Source organism: Spea bombifrons, chromosome 8 (assembly GCF_027358695.1).
Source record: "Spea bombifrons isolate aSpeBom1 chromosome 8, aSpeBom1.2.pri, whole genome shotgun sequence".
In the NCBI taxonomy this organism is placed as follows: domain Eukaryota; kingdom Metazoa; phylum Chordata; class Amphibia; order Anura; family Pelobatidae; genus Spea; species Spea bombifrons.
The window spans coordinates 13,687,077-13,714,802 of NC_071094.1; positions in this window are offsets into that span (position 1 = coordinate 13,687,077).

The window sequence follows — 27,726 nt, forward strand, 5'->3', positions numbered from 1 at the left end:
TTATGAGCATTCCAAATAGTAGAATATGGAATATCTTCAGTAATGTTTTCTTCAAAATATGAAGATAACGTTTTTTCAGCCAAGATTTTTTCATCTATGTTATTCAAAATGAAATCATTTAGTCTCCAAGGTCTATAAGGAACATGTGGTATTGTTTCATGAATACCCAGAGTAATAGGAGCATGATCTGACCATTTAAAATCTAAAATTTCAGCTTTCTCAATGAAAGCTAACATATTTTCAGGCACTAGAAAGCGATCGATACGAGAGTACATATTGTGGCCAGCTGAGTAAAAAGTATAATCTCTTTCATTAGGATGTAGGAGACGCCACACATCATAGTAACATTTGGATTGCAACAATTTGGAGCACCTCTTTGCAGTGGACATATAAGAATTTGAATTGGAAGAGGATTCCTCCCTCGAGACATCACTTTCAGGGTCCAATACGAAATTAGTATCACCACAAACAATCACTCTCCCCCTACATTCATCAAGAGCTGTTTGCATAACGGTTTTCAAATATTGAAATTGGGAACTCGTTGGAAAATAAACGTTGAAAATGGAATAATCTACTTTATTCACTTTACCCACCCATAACACATATCTACCGTCAGGATCAATAATAGTTGCCAAAGTCTTGATAGCCAATGATTTGTTAAAAAAAATAGAAGTTCCCCTAGCCTTTGAAGAAAACTTAGAATGAAATTGAATGGGATAATACCTAGCAAAAATGTGGGGATTAAAATCATTTTTAAAGTGGGACTCCTGTATGCACAAAACATCTACACGCTTCTCCCTAGCCTCCTTCAACAACAGCCTTCTTTTATGAAAAGAGCCCAATCCCTTAACATTAAAGGACATTATTTTCAATACCATTGATTATAAGGAACATCAAAAATGAACACAAGACTGTGAATGGCTAAAACACAAAATAAAGGGATTGGGCCTAACACATCAAATTTTAAAAACATGAAAGGGTATTGTAAAGGAGGTACAAGCACGCACAGCGAGAGAACCAAAAGAAACAAAATAAGAAGTATCACACAAGAGCTTCCATTGATTACAAATGGGTAGGGGAAAAACAACAAAACTAAAAAAGAAATGATTCCCTTCCTAATGGGGAACCAACTAAATTTGGAACAAATAAAATATATACCAAAGATAAAAAAATAGGCCCAAAGAGATGAGTAAAAAGAAATTAAAAATATACTCTTCTCCATTGATGGTAAAAAAAAAAAGGCCTTACTGTTGGGGTGGTAGCGAGAGAACAGTGAGGACAGGGATAATGTAATAATTAATAACGTTGCATAAAAACGAATGAAAAAAATAAAAAATAAAAGAAATCTATTAAAGACCCACACATATAAGAAAAAAAATAGAAACAAAAGAAAACAAATAAAAATGGAAATAAATAATAAAAAAGAAACATTATCAACAAGTAGCCAGTTCGAATTAAGACAGTTAAAAAAAGACCTCAAAAATATATGGATAGTTTTAAAACAATAGCTGGGCGGTGTCCCTGTAGCAGTGTTTCTTAACAACATATCCATGCTCCTGCAGAGATACTGCAATGTTTATTTAACAAAGAAGTTCCGGTTGTTTACTCCTGAGAACAATAGAGGAATAAGGAAATTCCAGAGATTTGAAATAGGTGTGGCACGCCCAGTCAGCGCCATCAACTTGCAAAAAGAAAACAAAAAATAGAAAAACACGGAAAAAAAATCGATGTCTATATGTATAGAGCACATATCAATAAATCAAACCTATTACTCCGCAATAATGGCTCCTTCATCCAATATAGCTGCAGCTTCTGCAATTTTGGTATGCATTCTGCGATCAAATCTTTGTCCCTTAGATTCGTGACGTCTTGGCGAAAATATTTGTAAAAAATCCTTTCCCTCTTCCGGTGATGTTATAACATAGTTCTGACCATCATGCCTAAATAAAACTTTAACAGGGAATCCCCATCTGTATCGGATATTCAGAGCTTGTAATTCCCTTGTAAGAAATTGAAAATCTTTTCTTCGTGACATAGTGGAAGCAGAAAAATCTTGAAAGAATTTGAGGTTTGTATACTCCTCACAGAGATTAGCACCCGTTCTCACAGCAGTCAGGAACTCATCCTTAACATGGAAGAAATGTAATCGTGCTATAGTGTCCCTTGCAGCCTCCTTAGGAGCTCGGATGGACTTCGGCAGCCGATGGCATCGGTCAATCAAAATCTCTGGTTCAGCACGATTTTTCAGAACTGAGCCAATAATTTTTTTAACATATGCGCCTAGATCTTGATTTTGTATGGATTCAGGTATATTTCTGATCCGTATATTATTGCGCCTACTACGATCTTCCAAATCAGCAATTTTTAGTTTACTTAGCTCGAGTTGGTGTTCAAGCAGATCCACACGCTTTTCTAACTCTAAATGTGAGTTCCTCTGCAGACCAAGAGCCTGTTCAGTACGATCCACACGAATGTCCAGTTCGTTTATATCCTTCTTAATAACGGAAATCTCTTTCATCAAATCATCACGAATCCCATTCCTGAGATCCGTAAGCAGCTTAATTAATCGAGGTTCCGTAACAGTCATACCTGATCTCTCAAACTCCTCACCCATCTTAGCCTGTTTCTTACGTGGGGACTCAGTGTCTTCAATCACGAGCTTTTCCACAGGTTTCGAGGCACCCGAAGTTTTGGTTGAAAACTTCTGCTTTTGCATCTTCCAATCAGTCCAATAGTAGTTCGATTCTGGAACGGGTCCACAGTTGAATGCTGTTTTTTTAATGAAAAAAGCCCAAATCCTCACAGAGCTCTTGCACTATGCTGCCATCTCACTCGATGGTCAAGCCACGCCCCCCGTAGCTTCCACATACTGCATCCCACAACATTACTTTTATGTTGGTTGTTATTTGGACTGCTGAAGGCATGATTTAAAGCAGTTTTGGTGAATTAGAAACAAAAAAAGTTTTTTTGCAAAAAAGTATGGTGCTAGGTGTAGATAGCTTCATGTTTTCATCCAAATAATGTATTCCTTGTAGCTTCCACATACTGCACCCCACAACATTACTTTTATGTTGGTTGTTATTTGGGCTGCTGAAGGCATGATTTAAAGCAGTTTTGGTGAATTAGAAACAAAAAAAGTTTTTTTGCAAAAAAGTATGGTGCTAGGTGTAGATAGCTTCATTATTTGAAAACTAGATAGATTCATGTTTTCATCCAAATACTGTATAGCTTGTAGCTTCCACATACTGCACCCCACAACATTACTTTTACATTGGTTGTTATTTGGGCTGCTGAAAGCATGATTTAAAGCAGTTTTGGTGAATTAGAAACAAAAAAAGTTTTTTTGCAAAAAAGTATGGTGCTAGGTGTAGATAGCTTCATTATTTGAAAAGTAGATAGCTTCATGTTTTCATCCAAATACTGTATTGCTTGTAGCTTCCACATACTGCACCCCACAACATTACTTTTATGTTGGTTGTTATTTGGGCTGCTGAAGGCATGATTTAAAGCAGTTTTGGTGAATTAGAAACCAAAAAAGTTTTTTTGCAAAAAAGTATGGTGCTAGGTGTAGATAGCTTCATGTTTTCATCCAAATACTGTATTGCTTGTAGCTTCCACATACTGCACCCCACAACATTACTTTTATGTTGGTTGTGATTTGGGCTGCTGAAGGCATGATTTAAAGCAGTTTTGGTGAATTAGAAACAAAAAAGTTTTTTTGCAAAAAAGTATGGTGCTAGGTGTAGAATTATTTGAAAAGTAGATAGCTTCATGTTTTCATCCAAATACTGTATTGCTTGTAGCTTCCACATACTGCACCTCACAACATTACTTTTATGTTGGTTGTTATTTGGGCTGCTGAAGGCATGATTTAAAGCAGTTTTGGTGAATTAGAAACAAAAAAAGTTTTTTTGCAAAAAAGTATGGTGCTAGGTGTAGATAGCTTCATTATTTGAAAAGTAGATAGCTTCATTTTTTCATCCAAATACTGTATTGCGTGTAGCTTCCACATACTGCATCCCACAACATTACTTTTATGTTGGTTGTTATTTGGACAGCTGAAGGCATGATTTAAAGCAGTTTTGGTGAATTAGAAACAAAAAAAGTTTTTTTGCAAAAAAGTATGGTGCTAGGTGTAGATAGCTTCATTATTTGAAAAGTAGATAGCTTCATTTTTTCATCCAAATACTGTATTGCGTGTAGCTTCCACATACTGCACCTCACAACATTACTTTTATGTTGGTTGTTATTTGGGCTGCTGAAGGCATGATTTAAAGCAGTTTTGGTGAATTAGAAACAAAAAAAGTTTTTTTGCAAAAAAGTATGGTGCTAGGTGTAGATAGCTTCATTATTTGAAAAGTAGATAGCTTCATGTTTTCATCCAAATACTGTATTGCTTGTAGCTTCCACATACTGCACCCCACAACATTACTTTTATGTTGGTTGTTATTTGGGCTGCTGAAGGCATGATTTAAAGCAGTTTTGGTGAATTAGAAACAAAAAAAGTTTTTTGCAAAAAAGTATGGTGGTAAGTGTAACTAGCTTCATTTTTTCATCCAAATACTGTATTGCGTGTAGCTTCCACATACTGCATCCCACAACATTACTTTTATGTTGGTTGTTATTTGGACTGCTGAAGGCATGATTTAAAGCAGTTTTGGTGAATTAGAAACAAAAAAAGTTATTTTGCAAAAAAGTATGGTGCTAGGTGTAGATAGCTTAATTATTTGAAAACTAGATAGCTTCATGTTTTCATCCAAATACTGTATAGCTTGTAGCTTCCACATACTGCACCCCATAACATTAATTTTATGTTGGTTGTTATTTGGGCTGCTGAAGGCATGATTTAAAGCTGTTTTGGTGAATTAGAAACAAACAAATGTTCTTTTGCAAAAAAGTATGGTGCTAGGTGTAGAGAGCTTCATGTTTTCATCCAAATACTGTATTGCTTGTAGCTTCCACATACTGCACCCCACAACATTACTTTTATGTTGGTTGTTATTTGGGCTGCTGAAGGCATGATTTAAAGCAGTTTTGGTGAATTAGAAACCAAAAAAGTTTTTTTGCAAAAAAGTATGGTGCTAGGTGTAGATAGCTTCATGTTTTCATCCAAATACTGTATTGCTTGTAGCTTCCACATACTGCACCCCACAACATTACTTTTATGTTGGTTGTTATTTGGGCTGCTGAAGGCATGATTTAAAGCAGTTTTGGTGAATTAGAAACCAAAAAAGTTTTTTTGCAAAAAAGTATGGTGCTAGGTGTAGATAGCTTCATGTTTTCATCCAAATACTGTATTGCTTGTAGCTTCCACATACTGCACCCCACAACATTACTTTTATGTTGGTTGTTATTTGGGCTGCTGAAGGCATGATTTAAAGCAGTTTTGGTGAATAAGAAACAAAAAAGTTTTTTTGCAAAAAAGTATGGTGCTAGGTGTAGAATTATTTGAAAAGTAGATAGCTTCATGTTTTCATCCAAATACTGTATTGCTTGTAGCTTCCACATACTGCACCCCACAACATTACTTTTATGTTGGTTGTCATTTGGGCTGCTGAAGGCATGATTTAAAGCAGTTTTGGTGAATTAAAAACAAAAAAAGTTTTTTTGCAAAAAAGTATGGTGCTAGGTGTAGATAGCTTCATTATTTGAAAAGTAGATAGCTTCATGTTTTCATCCAAATACTGTATTGCTTGTAGCTTCCACATACTGCACCCCACAACATTACTTTTATGTTGGTTGTTATTTGGGCTGCTGAAGGCATGATTTAAAGCAGTTTTGGTGAATTAGAAACAAAAAAAGTTTTTTGCAAAAAAGTATGGTGCTAAGTGTAACTAGCTTCATTTTTTCATCCAAATACTGTATTGCGTGTAGCTTCCACATACTGCATCCCACAACATTACTTTTATGTTGGTTGTTATTTGGGCTGCTGAAGGCATGATTTAAAGCAGTTTTGGTGAATTAGAAACAAAAAAAGTTTTTTTGCAAAAAAGTATGGTGCTAGGTGTAGATAGCTTCATGTTTTCATCCAAATACTGTATTCCTTGTAGCTTCCACATACTGCACCCCACAACATTACTTTTATGTTGGTTGTTATTTGGGCTGCTGAAGGCATGATTTAAAGCAGTTTTGGTGAATTAGAAACAAAAAAAGTTTTTTTGAAAAAAGTATGGTGCTAAGTGTAGATAGCTTCATGTTTTCATCCAAATACTGTATTGCTTGTAGCTTCCACATACTGCACCCCACAACATTACTTTTATGTTGGTTGTTATTTGGGCTGCTGAAGGCATGATTTAAAGCAGTTTTGGTGAATTAGAAACAAAAAAAGTTTTTTTGCAAAAAAGTATGGTGCTAGGTGTAGATAGCTTCATGTTTTCATCCAAATACTGTATTGCTTGTAGCTTCCACATACTGCACCCCACAACATTACTTTTATGTTGGTTGTTATTTGGGCTGCTGAAGGCATGATTTAAAGCAGTTTTGGTGAATTAGAAACAAAAAAAGTTTTTTTGCAAAAAAGTATGGTGCTAGGTGTAGATAGCTTCATTATTTGAAAAGTAGATAGCTTCATGTTTTCATCCAAATACTGTATTGCTTGTAGCTTCCACATACTGCACCCCACAACATTACTTTTATGTTGGTTGTTATTTGGGCTGCTGAAGGCATGATTTAAAGCAGTTTTGGTGAATTAGAAACCAAAAAAGTTTTTTTGCAAAAAAGTATGGTGCTAGGTGTAGATAGCTTCATGTTTTCATCCAAATACTGTATTGCTTGTAGCTTCCACATACTGCACCCCACAACATTACTTTTATGTTGGTTGTTATTTGGGCTGCTGAAGGCATGATTTAAAGCAGTTTTGGTGAATTAGAAACAAAAAAGTTTTTTTGCAAAAAAGTATGGTGCTAGGTGTAGAATTATTTGAAAAGTAGATAGCTTCATGTTTTCATCCAAATACTGTATTGCTTGTAGCTTCCACATACTGCACCCCACAACATTACTTTTATGTTGGTTGTTATTTGGGTTGCTGAAGGCATGATTTAAAGCAGTTTTGGTGAATTAGAAACAAAAAAAGTTTTTTTGCAAAAAAGTATGGTGCTAGGTGTAGATAGCTTCATTATTTGAAAAGTAGATAGCTTCATGTTTTCATCCAAATACTGTATTGCTTGTAGCTTCCACATACTGCACCCCACAACATTACTTTTATGTTGGTTGTTATTTGGGCTGCTGAAGGCATGATTTAAAGCAGTTTTGGTGAATTAGAAACCAAAAAAGTTTTTTTGCAAAAAAGTATGGTGCTAGGTGTAGATAGCTTCATGTTTTCATCCAAATACTGTATTGCTTGTAGCTTCCACATACTGCACCCCACAACATTACTTTTATGTTGGTTGTGATTTGGGCTGCTGAAGGCATGATTTAAAGCAGTTTTGGTGAATTAGAAACAAAAAAGTTTTTTTGCAAAAAAGTATGGTGCTAGGTGTAGAATTATTTGAAAAGTAGATAGCTTCATGTTTTCATCCAAATACTGTATTGCTTGTAGCTTCCACATACTGCACCTCACAACATTACTTTTATGTTGGTTGTTATTTGGGCTGCTGAAGGCATGATTTAAAGCAGTTTTGGTGAATTAGAAACAAAAAAAGTTTTTTTGCAAAAAAGTATGGTGCTAGGTGTAGATAGCTTCATTATTTGAAAAGTAGATAGCTTCATTTTTTCATCCAAATACTGTATTGCGTGTAGCTTCCACATACTGCATCCCACAACATTACTTTTATGTTGGTTGTTATTTGGACTGCTGAAGGCATGATTTAAAGCAGTTTTGGTGAATTAGAAACAAAAAAAGTTTTTTTGCAAAAAAGTATGGTGCTAGGTGTAGATAGCTTCATTATTTGAAAAGTAGATAGCTTCATTTTTTCATCCAAATACTGTATTGCGTGTAGCTTCCACATACTGCATCCCACAACATTACTTTTATGTTGGTTGTTATTTGGACAGCTGAAGGCATGATTTAAAGCAGTTTTGGTGAATTAGAAACAAAAAAAGTTTTTTTGCAAAAAAGTATGGTGCTAGGTGTAGATAGCTTCATTATTTGAAAAGTAGATAGCTTCATTTTTTCATCCAAATACTGTATTGCGTGTAGCTTCCACATACTGCACCTCACAACATTACTTTTATGTTGGTTGTTATTTGGGCTGCTGAAGGCATGATTTAAAGCAGTTTTGGTGAATTAGAAACAAAAAAAGTTTTTTTGCAAAAAAGTATGGTGCTAGGTGTAGATAGCTTCATTATTTGAAAAGTAGATAGCTTCATGTTTTCATCCAAATACTGTATTGCTTGTAGCTTCCACATACTGCACCCCACAACATTACTTTTATGTTGGTTGTTATTTGGGCTGCTGAAGGCATGATTTAAAGCAGTTTTGGTGAATTAGAAACAAAAAAAGTTTTTTGCAAAAAAGTATGGTGGTAAGTGTAACTAGCTTCATTTTTTCATCCAAATACTGTATTGCGTGTAGCTTCCACATACTGCATCCCACAACATTACTTTTATGTTGGTTGTTATTTGGACTGCTGAAGGCATGATTTAAAGCAGTTTTGGTGAATTAGAAACAAAAAAAGTTATTTTGCAAAAAAGTATGGTGCTAGGTGTAGATAGCTTAATTATTTGAAAACTAGATAGCTTCATGTTTTCATCCAAATACTGTATAGCTTGTAGCTTCCACATACTGCACCCCACAACATTAATTTTATGTTGGTTGTTATTTGGGCTGCTGAAGGCATGATTTAAAGCTGTTTTGGTGAATTAGAAACAAACAAATGTTCTTTTGCAAAAAAGTATGGTGCTAGGTGTAGAGAGCTTCATGTTTTCATCCAAATACTGTATTGCTTGTAGCTTCCACATACTGCACCCCACAACATTACTTTTATGTTGGTTGTTATTTGGGCTGCTGAAGGCATGATTTAAAGCAGTTTTGGTGAATTAGAAACCAAAAAAGTTTTTTTGCAAAAAAGTATGGTGCTAGGTGTAGATAGCTTCATGTTTTCATCCAAATACTGTATTGCTTGTAGCTTCCACATACTGCACCCCACAACATTACTTTTATGTTGGTTGTTATTTGGGCTGCTGAAGGCATGATTTAAAGCAGTTTTGGTGAATTAGAAACCAAAAAAGTTTTTTTGCAAAAAAGTATGGTGCTAGGTGTAGATAGCTTCATGTTTTCATCCAAATACTGTATTGCTTGTAGCTTCCACATACTGCACCCCACAACATTACTTTTATGTTGGTTGTTATTTGGGCTGCTGAAGGCATGATTTAAAGCAGTTTTGGTGAATAAGAAACAAAAAAGTTTTTTTGCAAAAAAGTATGGTGCTAGGTGTAGAATTATTTGAAAAGTAGATAGCTTCATGTTTTCATCCAAATACTGTATTGCTTGTAGCTTCCACATACTGCACCCCACAACATTACTTTTATGTTGGTTGTCATTTGGGCTGCTGAAGGCATGATTTAAAGCAGTTTTGGTGAATTAAAAACAAAAAAAGTTTTTTTGCAAAAAAGTATGGTGCTAGGTGTAGATAGCTTCATTATTTGAAAAGTAGATAGCTTCATGTTTTCATCCAAATACTGTATTGCTTGTAGCTTCCACATACTGCACCCCACAACATTACTTTTATGTTGGTTGTTATTTGGGCTGCTGAAGGCATGATTTAAAGCAGTTTTGGTGAATTAGAAACAAAAAAAGTTTTTTGCAAAAAAGTATGGTGCTAAGTGTAACTAGCTTCATTTTTTCATCCAAATACTGTATTGCGTGTAGCTTCCACATACTGCATCCCACAACATTACTTTTATGTTGGTTGTTATTTGGGCTGCTGAAGGCATGATTTAAAGCAGTTTTGGTGAATTAGAAACAAAAAAAGTTTTTTTGCAAAAAAGTATGGTGCTAGGTGTAGATAGCTTCATGTTTTCATCCAAATACTGTATTCCTTGTAGCTTCCACATACTGCACCCCACAACATTACTTTTATGTTGGTTGTTATTTGGGCTGCTGAAGGCATGATTTAAAGCAGTTTTGGTGAATTAGAAACAAAAAAAGTTTTTTTGAAAAAAGTATGGTGCTAAGTGTAGATAGCTTCATGTTTTCATCCAAATACTGTATTGCTTGTAGCTTCCACATACTGCACCCCACAACATTACTTTTATGTTGGTTGTTATTTGGGCTGCTGAAGGCATGATTTAAAGCAGTTTTGGTGAATTAGAAACAAAAAAAGTTTTTTTGCAAAAAAGTATGGTGCTAGGTGTAGATAGCTTCATGTTTTCATCCAAATACTGTATTGCTTGTAGCTTCCACATACTGCACCCCACAACATTACTTTTATGTTGGTTGTTATTTGGGCTGCTGAAGGCATGATTTAAAGCAGTTTTGGTGAATTAGAAACAAAAAAAGTTTTTTTGCAAAAAAGTATGGTGCTAGGTGTAGATAGCTTCATTATTTGAAAAGTAGATAGCTTCATGTTTTCATCCAAATACTGTATTGCTTGTAGCTTCCACATACTGCACCCCACAACATTACTTTTATGTTGGTTGTTATTTGGGCTGCTGAAGGCATGATTTAAAGCAGTTTTGGTGAATTAGAAACCAAAAAAGTTTTTTTGCAAAAAAGTATGGTGCTAGGTGTAGATAGCTTCATGTTTTCATCCAAATACTGTATTGCTTGTAGCTTCCACATACTGCACCCCACAACATTACTTTTATGTTGGTTGTTATTTGGGCTGCTGAAGGCATGATTTAAAGCAGTTTTGGTGAATTAGAAACAAAAAAGTTTTTTTGCAAAAAAGTATGGTGCTAGGTGTAGAATTATTTGAAAAGTAGATAGCTTCATGTTTTCATCCAAATACTGTATTGCTTGTAGCTTCCACATACTGCACCCCACAACATTACTTTTATGTTGGTTGTTATTTGGGTTGCTGAAGGCATGATTTAAAGCAGTTTTGGTGAATTAGAAACAAAAAAAGTTTTTTTGCAAAAAAGTATGGTGCTAGGTGTAGATAGCTTCATTATTTGAAAAGTAGATAGCTTCATGTTTTCATCCAAATACTGTATTGCTTGTAGCTTCCACATACTGCACCCCACAACATTACTTTTATGTTGGTTGTTATTTGGGCTGCTGAAGGCATGATTTAAAGCAGTTTTGGTGAATTAGAAACCAAAAAAGTTTTTTTGCAAAAAAGTATGGTGCTAGGTGTAGATAGCTTCATGTTTTCATCCAAATACTGTATTGCTTGTAGCTTCCACATACTGCACCCCACAACATTACTTTTATGTTGGTTGTGATTTGGGCTGCTGAAGGCATGATTTAAAGCAGTTTTGGTGAATTAGAAACAAAAAAGTTTTTTTGCAAAAAAGTATGGTGCTAGGTGTAGAATTATTTGAAAAGTAGATAGCTTCATGTTTTCATCCAAATACTGTATTGCTTGTAGCTTCCACATACTGCACCTCACAACATTACTTTTATGTTGGTTGTTATTTGGGCTGCTGAAGGCATGATTTAAAGCAGTTTTGGTGAATTAGAAACAAAAAAAGTTTTTTTGCAAAAAAGTATGGTGCTAGGTGTAGATAGCTTCATTATTTGAAAAGTAGATAGCTTCATTTTTTCATCCAAATACTGTATTGCGTGTAGCTTCCACATACTGCATCCCACAACATTACTTTTATGTTGGTTGTTATTTGGACAGCTGAAGGCATGATTTAAAGCAGTTTTGGTGAATTAGAAACAAAAAAAGTTTTTTTGCAAAAAAGTATGGTGCTAGGTGTAGATAGCTTCATTATTTGAAAAGTAGATAGCTTCATTTTTTCATCCAAATACTGTATTGCGTGTAGCTTCCACATACTGCACCTCACAACATTACTTTTATGTTGGTTGTTATTTGGGCTGCTGAAGGCATGATTTAAAGCAGTTTTGGTGAATTAGAAACAAAAAAAGTTTTTTTGCAAAAAAGTATGGTGCTAGGTGTAGATAGCTTCATTATTTGAAAAGTAGATAGCTTCATGTTTTCATCCAAATACTGTATTGCTTGTAGCTTCCACATACTGCACCCCACAACATTACTTTTATGTTGGTTGTTATTTGGGCTGCTGAAGGCATGATTTAAAGCAGTTTTGGTGAATTAGAAACAAAAAAAGTTTTTTGCAAAAAAGTATGGTGGTAAGTGTAACTAGCTTCATTTTTTCATCCAAATACTGTATTGCGTGTAGCTTCCACATACTGCATCCCACAACATTACTTTTATGTTGGTTGTTATTTGGACTGCTGAAGGCATGATTTAAAGCAGTTTTGGTGAATTAGAAACAAAAAAAGTTTTTTTGCAAAAAAGTATGGTGCTAGGTGTAGATAGCTTCATTATTTGAAAACTAGATAGCTTCATGTTTTCATCCAAATACTGTATAGCTTGTAGCTTCCACATACTGCACCCCACAACATTAATTTTATGTTGGTTGTTATTTGGGCTGCTGAAGGCATGATTTAAAGCTGTTTTGGTGAATTAGAAACAAACAAAAGTTCTTTTGCAAAAAAGTATGGTGCTAGGTGTAGAGAGCTTCATGTTTTCATCCAAATACTGTATTGCTTGTAGCTTCCACATACTGCACCCCACAACATTACTTTTATGTTGGTTGTTATTTGGGCTGCTGAAGGCATGATTTAAAGCAGTTTTGGTGAATTAGAAACCAAAAAAGTTTTTTTGCAAAAAAGTATGGTGCTAGGTGTAGATAGCTTCATGTTTTCATCCAAATACTGTATTGCTTGTAGCTTCCACATACTGCACCCCACAACATTACTTTTATGTTGGTTGTTATTTGGGCTGCTGAAGGCATGATTTAAAGCAGTTTTGGTGAATTAGAAACCAAAAAAGTTTTTTTGCAAAAAAGTATGGTGCTAGGTGTAGATAGCTTCATGTTTTCATCCAAATACTGTATTGCTTGTAGCTTCCACATACTGCACCCCACAACATTACTTTTATGTTGGTTGTTATTTGGGCTGCTGAAGGCATGATTTAAAGCAGTTTTGGTGAATAAGAAACAAAAAAGTTTTTTTGCAAAAAAGTATGGTGCTAGGTGTAGAATTATTTGAAAAGTAGATAGCTTCATGTTTTCATCCAAATACTGTATTGCTTGTAGCTTCCACATACTGCACCCCACAACATTACTTTTATGTTGGTTGTCATTTGGGCTGCTGAAGGCATGATTTAAAGCAGTTTTGGTGAATTAAAAACAAAAAAAGTTTTTTTGCAAAAAAGTATGGTGCTAGGTGTAGATAGCTTCATTATTTGAAAAGTAGATAGCTTCATGTTTTCATCCAAATACTGTATTGCTTGTAGCTTCCACATACTGCACCCCACAACATTACTTTTATGTTGGTTGTTATTTGGGCTGCTGAAGGCATGATTTAAAGCAGTTTTGGTGAATTAGAAACAAAAAAAGTTTTTTGCAAAAAAGTATGGTGCTAAGTGTAACTAGCTTCATTTTTTCATCCAAATACTGTATTGCGTGTAGCTTCCACATACTGCATCCCACAACATTACTTTTATGTTGGTTGTTATTTGGACTGCTGAAGGCATGATTTAAAGCAGTTTTGGTGAATTAGAAACAAAAAAAGTTTTTTTGCAAAAAAGTATGGTGCTAGGTGTAGATAGCTTCATGTTTTCATCCAAATACTGTATTCCTTGTAGCTTCCACATACTGCACCCCACAACATTACTTTTATGTTGGTTGTTATTTGGGCTGCTGAAGGCATGATTTAAAGCAGTTTTGGTGAATTAGAAACAAAAAAAGTTTTTTTGAAAAAAGTATGGTGCTAAGTGTAGATAGCTTCATGTTTTCATCCAAATACTGTATTGCTTGTAGCTTCCACATACTGCACCCCACAACATTACTTTTATGTTGGTTGTTATTTGGGCTGCTGAAGGCATGATTTAAAGCAGTTTTGGTGAATTAGAAACAAAAAAAGTTTTTTTGCAAAAAAGTATGGTGCTAGGTGTAGATAGCTTCATGTTTTCATCCAAATACTGTATTGCTTGTAGCTTCCACATACTGCACCCCACAACATTACTTTTATGTTGGTTGTTATTTGGGCTGCTGAAGGCATGATTTAAAGCAGTTTTGGTGAATTAGAAACAAAAAAAGTTTTTTTGCAAAAAAGTATGGTGCTAGGTGTAGATAGCTTCATTATTTGAAAAGTAGATAGCTTCATGTTTTCATCCAAATACTGTATTGCTTGTAGCTTCCACATACTGCACCCCACAACATTACTTTTATGTTGGTTGTTATTTGGGCTGCTGAAGGCATGATTTAAAGCAGTTTTGGTGAATTAGAAACCAAAAAAGTTTTTTTGCAAAAAAGTATGGTGCTAGGTGTAGATAGCTTCATGTTTTCATCCAAATACTGTATTGCTTGTAGCTTCCACATACTGCACCCCACAACATTACTTTTATGTTGGTTGTTATTTGGGCTGCTGAAGGCATGATTTAAAGCAGTTTTGGTGAATTAGAAACAAAAAAGTTTTTTTGCAAAAAAGTATGGTGCTAGGTGTAGAATTATTTGAAAAGTAGATAGCTTCATGTTTTCATCCAAATACTGTATTGCTTGTAGCTTCCACATACTGCACCTCACAACATTACTTTTATGTTGGTTGTTATTTGGGCTGCTGAAGGCATGATTTAAAGCAGTTTTGGTGAATTAGAAACAAAAAAAGTTTTTTTGCAAAAAAGTATGGTGCTAGGTGTAGATAGCTTCATTATTTGAAAAGTAGATAGCTTCATGTTTTCATCCAAATACTGTATTGCTTGTAGCTTCCACATACTGCACCCCACAACATTACTTTTATGTTGGTTGTTATTTGGGCTGCTGAAGGCATGATTTAAAGCAGTTTTGGTGAATTAGAAACAAAAAAAGTTTTTTGCAAAAAAGTATGGTGCTAAGTGTAACTAGCTTCATTTTTTCATCCAAATACTGTATTGCGTGTAGCTTCCACATACTGCATCCCACAACATTACTTTTATGTTGGTTGTTATTTGGACAGCTGAAGGCATGATTTAAAGCAGTTTTGGTGAATTAGAAACAAAAAAAGTTTTTTTGCAAAAAAGTATGGTGCTAGGTGTAACTAGCTTCATGTTTTCATCCAAATACTGTATTGCTTGTAGCTTCCACATACTGCACCCCACAACATTACTTTTATGTTGGTTGTTATTTGGGCTGCTGAAGGCATGATTTAAAGCAGTTTTGGTGAATTAGAAACCAAAAAAGTTTTTTTGCAAAAAAGTATGGTGCTAAGTGTAACTAGCTTCATTTTTTCATCCAAATACTGTATTGCGTGTAGCTTCCACATACTGCATCCCACAACATTACTTTTATGTTGGTTGTTATTTGGACAGCTGAAGGCATGATTTAAAGCAGTTTTGGTGAATCAGAAACCAAAAAAGTTTTTTTGCAAAAAAGTATGGTGCTAGGTGTAGATAGCTTCATGTTTTCATCCAAATACTGTATTGCTTGTAGCTTCCACATACTGCACCCCACAACATTACTTTTATGTTGGTTGTTATTTGGGCTGCTGAAGGCATGATTTAAAGCAGTTTTGGTGAATTAGAAACCAAAAAAGTTTTTTTGCAAAAAAGTATGGTGCTAGGTGTAGATAGCTTCATGTTTTCATCCAAATACTGTATTGCTTGTAGCTTCCACATACTGCACCCCACAACATTACTTTTATGTTGGTTGTTATTTGGGCTGCTGAAGGCATGATTTAAAGCAGTTTTGGTGAATAAGAAACAAAAAAGTTTTTTTGCAAAAAAGTATGGTGCTAGGTGTAGAATTATTTGAAAAGTAGATAGCTTCATGTTTTCATCCAAATACTGTATTGCTTGTAGCTTCCACATACTGCACCCCACAACATTACTTTTATGTTGGTTGTTATTTGGGCTGCTGAAGGCATGATTTAAAGCAGTTTTGGTGAATTATTAACAAAAAAAGTTTTTTTGCAAAAAAGTATGGTGCTAGGTGTAGATAGCTTCATTATTTGAAAAGTAGATAGCTTCATGTTTTCATCCAAATACTGTATTGCTTGTAGCTTCCACATACTGCACCCCACAACATTACTTTTATGTTGGTTGTTATTTGGGCTGCTGAAGGCATGATTTAAAGCAGTTTTGGTGAATTAGAAACAAAAAAAGTTTTTTGCAAAAAAGTATGGTGCTAAGTGTAACTAGCTTCATTTTTTCATCCAAATACTGTATTGCGTGTAGCTTCCACATACTGCATCCCACAACATTACTTTTATGTTGGTTGTTATTTGGACTGCTGAAGGCATGATTTAAAGCAGTTTTGGTGAATTAGAAACAAAAAAAGTTTTTTTGCAAAAAAGTATGGTGCTAGGTGTAGATAGCTTCATGTTTTCATCCAAATACTGTATTGCTTGTAGCTTCCACATACTGCACCCCACAACATTACTTTTATGTTGGTTGTTATTTGGGCTGCTGAAGGCATGATTTAAAGCAGTTTTGGTGAATTAGAAACAAAAAGTTTTTTTGCAAAAAAAGTATGGTGCTAGATGTAGATAGCGTCATCATTTTCATCCAAATACTGTATTGCTTGCAGCTTCCACATACTGCATCCCACAACATTACTTTTATGTTGGTTGTTATTTGGACTGCTGAAGGCATGATTTAAAGCAGTTTTGGTGAATTAGAAACAAAAAAGTTTTTTTGCAAAAAAGTATGGTGCTAGGTGTAGATAGCTTCATGTTTTCATCCAAATACTGTATTGCGTGTAGTTTCCACATACTGCATCCTTCAACATTACTTTTATGTTGGTTGTTATTTGGACTGCTGAAGGCATGATTTAAAGCAGTTTTGGTGAATTAGAAACAAAAAAGTTTTTTTGCAAAAAAGTATGGTGCTAGGTGTAGATAGCTTCATGTTTTCATCCAAATACTGTATTGCGTGTAGTTTCCACATACTGCATCCTTCAACATTACTTTTATGTTGGTTGTTATTTGGACTGCTGAAGGCATGATTTAAAGCAGTTTTGGTGAATTAGAAACAAAAAAAGTTTTTTTGCAAAAAAGTATGGTGCTACGTGTAGATAGCTTCATTATTTGAAAACTAGATAGCTTCATGTTTTCATCCAAATACTGTATAGCTTGTAGCTTCCACATACTGCACCCCACAACATTACTTTTATGTTGGTTGTTATTTGGGCTGCTGAAGGCATGATTTAAAGCAGTTTTGGTGAATTAGAAACAAAAAAAGTTTTTTTGCAGAAAAGTATGGTGCTAGGTGTAACTAGCTTCATGTTTTCCTCCAAATACTGTATTGCTTGTAGCTTCCACATACTGCACCCCACAACATAACTTTTATGTTGGTTGTTATTTGGGCTGCTGAAGGCATGATTTAAAGCAGTTTTGGTGAATTAGAAACAAAAAAAGTTTTTTTGAAAAAAGTATGGTGCTAAGTGTAACTAGCTTCATGTTTTCATCCAAATACTGTATTGCTTGTAGCTTCCACATACTGCACCCCACAACATTACTTTTATGTTGGTTGTTATTTGGGCTGCTGAAGGCATGATTTAAAGCAGTTTTGGTGAATTAGAAACAAAAAAAGTTTTTTTGCAAAAAAGTATGGTGCTAGGTGTAGATAGCTTCATGTTTTCATCCAAATACTGTATTGCTTGTAGCTTCCACATACTGCACCCCACAACATTACTTTTATGTTGGTTGTTATTTGGGCTGCTGAAGGCATGATTTAAAGCAGTTTTGGTGAATTAGAAACCAAAAAAGTTTTTTTGCAAAAAAGTATGGTGCTAGGTGTAGATAGCTTCATGTTTTCATCCAAATACTGTATTGCTTGTAGCTTCCACATACTGCACCCCACAACATTACTTTTATGTTGGTTGTTATTTGGGCTGCTGAAGGCATGATTTAAAGCAGTTTTGGTGAATTAGAAACAAAAAAAGTTTTTTGCAAAAAAGTATGGTGCTAAGTGTAAAAATACTGTATTGCGTGTAGCTTCCACATACTGCATCCCACAAGATTATTTTTATGTTGGTTGTTATTTGGACTGCTGAAGGCATGATTTAAAGCAGTTTTGGTGAATTAGAAACAAAAAAAGTTTTTTTGCAAAAAAGTATGGTGCTAGGTGTAGATAGCTTCATTATTTGAAAACTAGATAGCTTCATGTTTTCATCCAAATACTGTATAGCTTGTAGCTTCCACATACTGCACCCCACAACATTACTTTTATGTTGGTTGTTATTTGGGCTGCTGAAGGCATGATTTAAAGCAGTTTTGGTGAATTAGAAACAAAAAAAGTTTTTTTGCAAAAAAGTATGGTGCTAGGTGTAGATAGCTTCATGTTTTCATCCAAATACTGTATTGCTTGTAGCTTCCACATACTGCACCCCACAACATTACTTTTATGTTGGTTGTTATTTGGGCTGCTGAAGGCATGATTTAAAGCAGTTTTGGTGAATTAGAAACCAAAAAAGTTTTTTTGCAAAAAAGTATGGTGCTAGGTGTAGATAGCTTCATGTTTTCATCCAAATACTGTATTGCTTGTAGCTTCCACATACTGCACCCCACAACATTACTTTTATGTTGGTTGTTATTTGGGCTGCTGAATGCATGATTTAAAGCAGTTTTGGTGAATAAGAAACAAAAAAGTTTTTTTGCAAAAAAGTATGGTGCTAGGTGTAGAATTATTTGAAAAGTAGATAGCTTCATGTTTTCATCCAAATACTGTATTGCTTGTAGCTTCCACATACTGCACCCCACAACATTACTTTTATGTTGGTTGTTATTTGGGCTGCTGAAGGCATGATTTAAAGCAGTTTTGGTGAATTAGAAACAAAAAAAGTTTTTTTGCAAAAAAGTATGGTGCTAAGTGTAACTAGCTTCATGTTTTCATCCAAATACTGTATTGCGTGTAGCTTCCACATACTGCATCCCACAACATTACTTTTATGTTGGTTGTTATTTGGGCTGCTGAAGGCATGATTTAAAGCAGTTTTGGTGAATTAGAAACAAAAAAAGTTTTTTTGCAAAAAAGTATGGTGCTAGGTGTAGAATTATTTGAAAAGTAGATAGCTTCATGTTTTCATCCAAATACTGTATTGCTTGTAGCTTCCACATACTGCACCCCACAACATTACTTTTATGTTGGTTGTTATTTGGACTGCTGAAGGCATGATTTAAAGCAGTTTTGGTGAATTAGAAACAAAAAAAGTTTTTTTGCAAAAAAGTATGGTGCTAAGTGTAACTAGCTTCATTTTTTCATCCAAATACTGTATTGCGTGTAGCTTCCACATACTGCATCCCACAACATTACTTTTATGTTGGTTGTTATTTGGACAGCTGAAGGCATGATTTAAAGCAGTTTTGGTGAATTAGAAACAAAAAAAGTTTTTTTGCAAAAAAGTATGGTGCTAGGTGTAACTAGCTTCATGTTTTCATCCAAATACTGTATTGCTTGTAGCTTCCACATACTGCACCCCACAACATTACTTTTATGTTGGTTGTTATTTGGGCTGCTGAAGGCATGATTTAAAGCAGTTTTGGTGAATTAGAAACCAAAAAAGTTTTTTTGCAAAAAAGTATGGTGCTAGGTGTAGATAGCTTCATGTTTTCATCCAAATACTGTATTGCTTGTAGCTTCCACATACTGCACCCCACAACATTACTTTTATGTTGGTTGTTATTTGGGCTGCTGAAGGCATGATTTAAAGCAGTTTTGGTGAATTAGAAACCAAAAAAGTTTTTTTGCAAAAAAGTATGGTGCTAGGTGTAGATAGCTTCATGTTTTCATCCAAATACTGTATTGCTTGTAGCTTCCACATACTGCACCCCACAACATTACTTTTATGTTGGTTGTTATTTGGGCTGCTGAAGGCATGATTTAAAGCAGTTTTGGTGAATTAGAAACAAAAAAAGTTTTTTGCAAAAAAGTATGGTGGTAAGTGTAACTAGCTTCATTTTTTCATCCAAATACTGTATTGCGTGTAGCTTCCACATACTGCATCCCACAACATTACTTTTATGTTGGTTGTTATTTGGACTGCTGAAGGCATGATTTAAAGCAGTTTTGGTGAATTAGAAACAAAAAAAGTTTTTTTGCAAAAAAGTATGGTGCTAGGTGTAGATAGCTTCATTATTTGAAAACTAGATAGCTTCATGTTTTCATCCAAATACTGTATAGCTTGTAGCTTCCACATACTGCACCCCACAACATTAATTTTATGTTGGTTGTTATTTGGGCTGCTGAAGGCATGATTTAAAGCTGTTTTGGTGAATTAGAAACAAAAAAAGTTCTTTTGCAAAAAAGTATGGTGCTAGGTGTAACTAGCTTCATGTTTTCCTCCAAATACTGTATTGCTTGTAGCTTCCACATACTGCACCCCACAACATAACTTTTATGTTGGTTGTTATTTGGGCTGCTGAAGGCATGATTTAAAGCAGTTTTGGTGAATTAGAAACAAAAAAGTTTTTTTGAAAAAAGTATGGTGCTAAGTGTAACTAGCTTCATGTTTTCATCCAAATACTGTATTGCTTGTAGCTTCCACATACTGCACCCCACAACATTACTTTTATGTTGGTTGTTATTTGGGCTGCTGAAGGCATGATTTAAAGCAGTTTTGGTGAATAAGAAACAAAAAAGTTTTTTTGCAAAAAAGTATGGTGCTAGGTGTAGAATTATTTGAAAAGTAGATAGCTTCATGTTTTCATCCAAATACTGTATTGCTTGTAGCTTCCACATACTGCACCCCACAACATAACTTTTATGTTGGTTGTTATTTGGGCTGCTGAAGGCATGATTTAAAGCAGTTTTGGTGAATTATTAACAAAAAAAGTTTTTTTGCAAAAAAGTATGGTGCTAGGTGTAGATAGCTTCATTATTTGAAAAGTAGATAGCTTCATGTTTTCATCCAAATACTGTATTGCTTGTAGCTTCCACATACTGCACCCCACAACATTACTTTTATGTTGGTTGTTATTTGGGCTGCTGAAGGCATGATTTAAAGCAGTTTTGGTGAATTAGAAACAAAAAAAGTTTTTTGCAAAAAAGTATGGTGCTAAGTGTAACTAGCTTCATTTTTTCATCCAAATACTGTATTGCGTGTAGCTTCCACATACTGCATCCCACAACATTACTTTTATGTTGGTTGTTATTTGGACTGCTGAAGGCATGATTTAAAGCAGTTTTGGTGAATTAGAAACAAAAAAAGTTTTTTTGCAAAAAAGTATGGTGCTAGGTGTAGATAGCTTCATGTTTTCATCCAAATACTGTATTGCTTGTAGCTTCCACATACTGCACCCCACAACATTACTTTTATGTTGGTTGTTATTTGGGCTGCTGAAGGCATGATTTAAAGCAGTTTTGGTGAATTATTAACAAAAAAAGTTTTTTTGCAAAAAAGTATGGTGCTAGGTGTAGATAGCTTCATTATTTGAAAAGTAGATAGCTTCATGTTTTCATCCAAATACTGTATTGCTTGTAGCTTCCACATACTGCACCCCACAACATTACTTTTATGTTGGTTGTTATTTGGGCTGCTGAAGGCATGATTTAAAGCAGTTTTGGTGAATTAGAAACAAAAAAAGTTTTTTGCAAAAAAGTATGGTGCTAAGTGTAACTAGCTTCATTTTTTCATCCAAATACTGTATTGCGTGTAGCTTCCACATACTGCATCCCACAACATTACTTTTATGTTGGTTGTTATTTGGACTGCTGAAGGCATGATTTAAAGCAGTTTTGGTGAATTAGAAACAAAAAAAGTTTTTTTGCAAAAAAGTATGGTGCTAGGTGTAGATAGCTTCATGTTTTCATCCAAATACTGTATTGCTTGTAGCTTCCACATACTGCACCCCACAACATTACTTTTATGTTGGTTGTTATTTGGGCTGCTGAAGGCATGATTTAAAGCAGTTTTGGTGAATTAGAAACAAAAAGTTTTTTTGCAAAAAAAGTATGGTGCTAGATGTAGATAGCGTCATCATTTTCATCCAAATACTGTATTGCTTGCAGCTTCCACATACTGCATCCCACAACATTACTTTTATGTTGGTTGTTATTTGGACTGCTGAAGGCATGATTTAAAGCAGTTTTGGTGAATTAGAAACAAAAAAAGTTTTTTTGCAAAAAAGTATGGTGCTAGGTGTAGATAGCTTCATTTTTTCATCCAAATACTGTATTGCGTGTAGCTTCCACATACTGCATCCTTCAACATTACTTTTATGTTGGTTGTTATTTGGACTGCTGAAGGCATGATTTAAAGCAGTTTTGGTGAATTAGAAACAAAAAAAGTTTTTTTGCAAAAAAGTATGGTGCTACGTGTAGATAGCTTCATTATTTGAAAACTAGATAGCTTCATGTTTTCATCCAAATACTGTATAGCTTGTAGCTTCCACATACTGCACCCCACAACATTACTTTTATGTTGGTTGTTATTTGGGCTGCTGAAGGCATGATTTAAAGCAGTTTTGGTGAATTAGAAACAAAAAAAGTTTTTTTGCAGAAAAGTATGGTGCTAGGTGTAACTAGCTTCATGTTTTCCTCCAAATACTGTATTGCTTGTAGCTTCCACATACTGCACCCCACAACATAACTTTTATGTTGGTTGTTATTTGGGCTGCTGAAGGCATGATTTAAAGCAGTTTTGGTGAATTAGAAACAAAAAAAGTTTTTTTGAAAAAAGTATGGTGCTAAGTGTAACTAGCTTCATGTTTTCATCCAAATACTGTATTGCTTGTAGCTTCCACATACTGCACCCCACAACATTACTTTTATGTTGGTTGTTATTTGGGCTGCTGAAGGCATGATTTAAAGCAGTTTTGGTGAATTAGAAACAAAAAAAGTTTTTTTGCAAAAAAGTATGGTGCTAGGTGTAGATAGCTTCATGTTTTCATCCAAATACTGTATTGCTTGTAGCTTCCACATACTGCACCCCACAACATTACTTTTATGTTGGTTGTTATTTGGGCTGCTGAAGGCATGATTTAAAGCAGTTTTGGTGAATTAGAAACCAAAAAAGTTTTTTTGCAAAAAAGTATGGTGCTAGGTGTAGATAGCTTCATGTTTTCATCCAAATACTGTATTGCTTGTAGCTTCCACATACTGCACCCCACAACATTACTTTTATGTTGGTTGTTATTTGGGCTGCTGAAGGCATGATTTAAAGCAGTTTTGGTGAATTAGAAACAAAAAAAGTTTTTTGCAAAAAAGTATGGTGCTAAGTGTAACTAGCTTCATTTTTTCATCCAAATACTGTATTGCGTGTAGCTTCCACATACTGCATCCCACAACATTACTTTTATGTTGGTTGTTATTTGGACTGCTGAAGGCATGATTTAAAGCAGTTTTGGTGAATTAGAAACAAAAAAAGTTTTTTTGCAAAAAAGTATGGTGCTAGGTGTAGATAGCTTCATTATTTGAAAACTAGATAGCTTCATGTTTTCATCCAAATACTGTATAGCTTGTAGCTTCCACATACTGCACCCCACAACATTACTTTTATGTTGGTTGTTATTTGGGCTGCTGAAGGCATGATTTAAAGCAGTTTTGGTGAATTAGAAACAAAAAAAGTTTTTTTGCAAAAAAGTATGGTGCTAGGTGTAGATAGCTTCATGTTTTCATCCAAATACTGTATTGCTTGTAGCTTCCACATACTGCACCCCACAACATTACTTTTATGTTGGTTGTTATTTGGGCTGCTGAAGGCATGATTTAAAGCAGTTTTGGTGAATTAGAAACCAAAAAAGTTTTTTTGCAAAAAAGTATGGTGCTAGGTGTAGATAGCTTCATGTTTTCATCCAAATACTGTATTGCTTGTAGCTTCCACATACTGCACCCCACAACATTACTTTTATGTTGGTTGTTATTTGGGCTGCTGAATGCATGATTTAAAGCAGTTTTGGTGAATAAGAAACAAAAAAGTTTTTTTGCAAAAAAGTATGGTGCTAGGTGTAGAATTATTTGAAAAGTAGATAGCTTCATGTTTTCATCCAAATACTGTATTGCTTGTAGCTTCCACATACTGCACCCCACAACATTACTTTTATGTTGGTTGTTATTTGGGCTGCTGAAGGCATGATTTAAAGCAGTTTTGGTGAATTAGAAACAAAAAAAGTTTTTTTGCAAAAAAGTATGGTGCTAAGTGTAACTAGCTTCATGTTTTCATCCAAATACTGTATTGCGTGTAGCTTCCACATACTGCATCCCACAACATTACTTTTATGTTGGTTGTTATTTGGGCTGCTGAAGGCATGATTTAAAGCAGTTTTGGTGAATTAGAAACAAAAAAAGTTTTTTTGCAAAAAAGTATGGTGCTAGGTGTAGAATTATTTGAAAAGTAGATAGCTTCATGTTTTCATCCAAATACTGTATTGCTTGTAGCTTCCACATACTGCACCCCACAACATTACTTTTATGTTGGTTGTTATTTGGACTGCTGAAGGCATGATTTAAAGCAGTTTTGGTGAATTAGAAACAAAAAAAGTTTTTTTGCAAAAAAGTATGGTGCTAAGTGTAACTAGCTTCATTTTTTCATCCAAATACTGTATTGCGTGTAGCTTCCACATACTGCATCCCACAACATTACTTTTATGTTGGTTGTTATTTGGACAGCTGAAGGCATGATTTAAAGCAGTTTTGGTGAATTAGAAACAAAAAAAGTTTTTTTGCAAAAAAGTATGGTGCTAGGTGTAACTAGCTTCATGTTTTCATCCAAATACTGTATTGCTTGTAGCTTCCACATACTGCACCCCACAACATTACTTTTATGTTGGTTGTTATTTGGGCTGCTGAAGGCATGATTTAAAGCAGTTTTGGTGAATTAGAAACCAAAAAAGTTTTTTTGCAAAAAAGTATGGTGCTAGGTGTAGATAGCTTCATGTTTTCATCCAAATACTGTATTGCTTGTAGCTTCCACATACTGCACCCCACAACATTACTTTTATGTTGGTTGTTATTTGGGCTGCTGAAGGCATGATTTAAAGCAGTTTTGGTGAATTAGAAACCAAAAAAGTTTTTTTGCAAAAAAGTATGGTGCTAGGTGTAGATAGCTTCATGTTTTCATCCAAATACTGTATTGCTTGTAGCTTCCACATACTGCACCCCACAACATTACTTTTATGTTGGTTGTTATTTGGGCTGCTGAAGGCATGATTTAAAGCAGTTTTGGTGAATTAGAAACAAAAAAGTTTTTTTGCAAAAAAGTATGGTGCTAGGTGTAGATAGCTTCATTATTTGAAAAGTAGATAGCTTCATGTTTTCATCCAAATACTGTATTGCTTGTAGCTTCCACATACTGCACCCCACAACATTACTTTTATGTTGGTTGTTATTTGGGCTGCTGAAGGCATGATTTAAAGCAGTTTTGGTGAATTAGAAACAAAAAAAGTTTTTTTGCAAAAAAGTATGGTGCTAGGTGTAGATAGCTTCATGTTTTCATCCAAATACTGTATTGCTTGTAGCTTCCACATACTGCACCCCACAACATTACTTTTATGTTGGTTGTTATTTGGGCTGCTGAAGGCATGATTTAAAGCAGTTTTGGTGAATTAGAAACAAAAAAAGTTTATTTGCAAAAAAGTATGGTGCTAGGTGTAACTAGCTTCATGTTTTCCTCCAAATACTGTATTGCTTGTAGCTTCCACATACTGCACCCCACAACATTACTTTTATGTTGGTTGTTATTTGGGCTGCTGAAGGCATGATTTAAAGCAGTTTTGGTGAATTAGAAACCAAAAAAGTTTTTTTGCAAAAAAGTATGGTGCTAGGTGTAGATAGCTTCATGTTTTCATCCAAATACTGTATTGCTTGTAGCTTCCACATACTGCACCCCACAACATTACTTTTATGTTGGTTGTTATTTGGGCTGCTGAAGGCATGATTTAAAGCAGTTTTGGTGAATTAGAAACAAAAAAAGTTTTTTTGCAAAAAAGTATGGTGCTAGGTGTAGATAGCTTCATTATTTGAAAAGTAGATAGCTTCATGTTTTCATCCAAATACTGTATTGCTTGTAGCTTCCACATACTGCACCCCACAACATTACTTTTATGTTGGTTGTTATTTGGGCTGCTGAAGGCATGATTTAAAGCAGTTTTGGTGAATTAGAAACAAAAAAAGTTTTTTGCAAAAAAGTATGGTGCTAAGTGTAACTAGCTTCATTTTTTCATCCAAATACTGTATTGCGTGTAGCTTCCACATACTGCATCCCACAACATTACTTTTATGTTGGTTGTTATTTGGACTGCTGAAGGCATGATTTAAAGCAGTTTTGGTGAATTAGAAACAAAAAAAGTTTTTTTGCAAAAAAGTATGGTGCTAGGTGTAGATAGCTTCATGTTTTCATCCAAATACTGTATTGCTTGTAGCTTCCACATACTGCACCCCACAAAATTACTTTTATGTTGGTTGTTATTTGGGCTGCTGAAGGCATGATTTAAAGCAGTTTTGGTGAATTAGAAACAAAAAAAGTTTTTTTGCAAAAAAGTATGGTGCTAGGTGTAGATAGCTTCATTATTTGAAAAGTAGATAGCTTCATGTTTTCATCCAAATACTGTATTGCTTGTAGCTTCCACATACTGCACCCCACAACATTACTTTTATGTTGGTTGTTATTTGGGCTGCTGAAGGCATGATTTAAAGCAGTTTTGGTGAATTAGAAACAAAAAGTTTTTTTGCAAAAAAAGTATGGTGCTAGATGTAGATAGCGTCATCATTTTCATCCAAATACTGTATTGCTTGCAGCTTCCACATACTGCATCCCACAACATTACTTTTATGTTGGTTGTTATTTGGACTGCTGAAGGCATGATTTAAAGCAGTTTTGGTGAATTAGAAACAAAAAAGTTTTTTTGCAAAAAAGTATGGTGCTAGGTGTAGATAGCTTCATGTTTTCATCCAAATACTGTATTGCGTGTAGTTTCCACATACTGCATCCTTCAACATTACTTTTATGTTGGTTGTTATTTGGACTGCTGAAGGCATGATTTAAAGCAGTTTTGGTGAATTAGAAACAAAAAAAGTTTTTTTGCAAAAAAGTATGGTGCTAGGTGTAGATAGCTTCATTATTTGAAAAGTAGATAGCTTCATGTTTTCATCCAAATACTGTATTGCTTGTAGCTTCCACATACTGCACCCCACAACATTACTTTTATGTTGGTTGTTATTTGGGCTGCTGAAGGCATGATTTAAAGCAGTTTTGGTGAATTAGAAACAAATAAAGTTTTTTTGCAAAAAAGTATGGTGCTAGGTGTAGATAGCTTCATGTTTTCATCCAAATACTGTATTCCTTGTAGCTTCCACATACTGCACCCCACAACATTACTTTTATGTTGGTTGTTATTTGGGCTGCTGAAGGCATGATTTAAAGCAGTTTTGGTGAATTAGAAACAAAAAAAGTTTTTTTGAAAAAAGTATGGTGCTAAGTGTAGATAGCTTCATGTTTTCATCCAAATACTGTATTGCTTGTAGCTTCCACATACTGCACCCCACAACATTACTTTTATGTTGGTTGTTATTTGGGCTGCTGAAGGCATGATTTAAAGCAGTTTTGGTGAATTAGAAACAAAAAAGGTTTTTTGCAAAAAAGTATGGTGCTAGGTGTAGATAGCTTCATTATTTGAAAAGTAGATAGCTTCATGTTTTCATCCAAATACTGTATTGCTTGTAGCTTCCACATACTGCACCCCAC